Source organism: Jatropha curcas, chromosome 8, assembly GCF_041381405.1.
Source record: "Jatropha curcas cultivar XTBG-Jc1 chromosome 8, XTBG_Jcur_1.0, whole genome shotgun sequence".
Classification (NCBI taxonomy): domain Eukaryota; kingdom Viridiplantae; phylum Streptophyta; class Magnoliopsida; order Malpighiales; family Euphorbiaceae; genus Jatropha; species Jatropha curcas.
Window position 1 is genome coordinate 19,984,034 of NC_143158.1, and position 2,363 is coordinate 19,986,396.

Below are 2,363 nucleotides of genomic sequence, written 5' to 3' on the forward strand. Positions count from 1 at the left end.
AGGAAAGATGAATGTACCTACCTTTACAAGCACGTCTTCTACAATCCCTCTAGGATATTTAATTGAACGATCTGCTAATTGCAAAGACATCCTTGCTGGTTTGAGCTCTCCCATACCTAGCATCTTAAAAACTTCATAGGACATAAGATTAATGCTAGCACCTAAATCTACCAAAGCCTTTTCAAAGTCAAGATTACCAATGTTACAAGGGATAGAAAAACTTCCTGGATCTTTTAACTTTGGAGGCAGTTTGTTTTGGATAATTGCACTGCACTCCTCAGTTAACATCACTGTTTCTTGATCATCAATTTTTCGTTTCTTGCTCAAGATATCTTTTAGGAATTTAGCATAGCTAGGCATTTGAGCAAGAGCTTCAGCAAAAGGAATATTGATTTGAAGCTTCTTAAACACATCCAGAAACTTGAGGAAGCTCTTGTCATCTTGTGCTTTCTTTAATCTTTGTGGAAAGGGAACAGGGGGAACATAGGGTTTTACCTTTTCTTTTTCCTCTAAATCAATGATAGGCACTTTTGATTGTTCTTTTTCCTCCTTTTCTTTCCTCAGTGGTTCATCTAATTGTTTGCCACTCCTCAAGGTGATAGCCTGCACTTGTTCTTTTGGATTCTTTTCAGTATTGCTAGGTAACGTACCTTGAGGTCGAGATGCCATCATGTTTGCGAACTGCCCTAACTGAATCTCCAAATTCCTGATTGCAGCTTGCTGGATTTTATGGTTCTCCCTGGTTTCATTCATGAATTCCATGTGTGATTTGGAGAGGGCAGTGAGGAGGTCATCATGAGATTTCTTTTCTGGAGGGTGGAACCCTGGGGGTGTATTCAAGGCATTGTTAGGATTACCATAAGATAGGTTAGGATGATTCCTTAACCTGTTATCATATGAATTTGAATAAGGGTAATTCTTTCTTCCTTGATTCATCACATAGTTCACTTGCTCCAAAGTCTACGGATTTAAGGAGTCCATGATGCATTCCCCAATTCCATGTTGTCCATTGCACCTATCACACACTTGCATAATCGAATTCACAGGATTAGTGGTTAACATGTCCAATTTCCTTACCATGTTATCTACCTTGGCATTAAGTGCTGTAATGGCGTCTATTTCATAGACTCCTGCGGTTCTTCTCCTTTCGGTATTGTTTTGGTAGTGGCTGTTGCTTGCCATCTCCTCTATCAACTCATATGCTTCATCAATACCTTTCTTTTCAAAGGATCCACCTGCAGCTGCATCTAGAGTAATTTTGATATTAGGAGATAATGCATTATAAAAAGTTTGTACTTGTAGCCACTTGGGCAAACTGTGATGCGGGCACTTCCGTAGCAAGTCCTTGAATCTTTCCCAAGCTTCGTACAAGCTCTCTTGATCATGATGAGCAAATGTCATTATCTCATTACGCAGCTTGGTGGTTTTTGAGGATGGGAAGAATTTAGCTAGGAATTTTTGAGCTAATTCATCCCATGTGGTAAAACTTCCAGCGGGACATGATTGTAACCATGATCTAGCTTTATCCCTAAGAGTAAAAGGAAAAAGCCTCAACTTGATTGCATCTTCAGAAACACCATTTTGTTTGAATGTGTCACAAATTTCCAAAAAATTGGTGATGTGAGCATTAGGATCTTCACTAGGCAAACCTCCATATTGGATCGAGGTAGAGAGCATTTGGATAATTGCAGGTTTAATCTCAAAGTTATTAGCTTCTACCCTAGGTCTTGTAATACTTGAGGTTGTCCCATTCAGATTAGGTGTTGTATAATCCCTTAAGGTACGGATCGGATGTTGAAGTGGTGGTCCAACTACGTTTTCGTTTCTGTTTTCGTTTTCGTTGGCCATGTCTGCTTGTTGTTCGAGTTTTATTTCTCTTGCTTTTCTTGCAGCGTTGTGCCTACGAAAGGTCCTTTCAATTTCTGGGTCAAAGACTAGAGGTTCAGTCGTCCTTGATCTTCTTTGCATAAAACACCTGGAACAACACTTAAAAGAAAATTAAATAAAAACGAAAGAGTGTCTAAATTAATAACAGGGTAATTCGTATTGATATTGATACGCCAATCCCCGGCAACGGCGCCAAAAACTTGACAGTGGTTTTCGCAAGTGTACGAAATCGCAACAAGTAATATAGAGTAAGAAAGTATCGTATCCACAGGAATTGTTTATCAATTACCAAAATTATGTTAACCTATTATTATTTAGATGATGATAAAAGGAATTCGCTGTAAAGTAAATAAAATTCAAAGTAAAAGAGATCAAACACAAAATTTAGGTGAAAAGAAATCAGGGGATTAAGCTACTAGGGAATTTGATTTCATTTAATTCTATCCAGCTTATTCTATTAGTTCATTAATCAAGTT

At 38.1% G+C, this 2,363-nt stretch overlaps 1 non-coding gene across 1 annotated transcript; it reads left to right on the top strand.

Moving 5' to 3' along the window:
* Positions 1 to 1,312: 1,312 nt before the first annotated feature.
* On the top strand, positions 1,313 to 1,419 carry LOC149494306 (small nucleolar RNA R71). Its single transcript, XR_016322383.1, has one exon. It is a non-coding gene; the product is annotated as a small nucleolar RNA R71 (small nucleolar RNA).
* Positions 1,420 to 2,363: the final 944 nt, after the last annotated feature.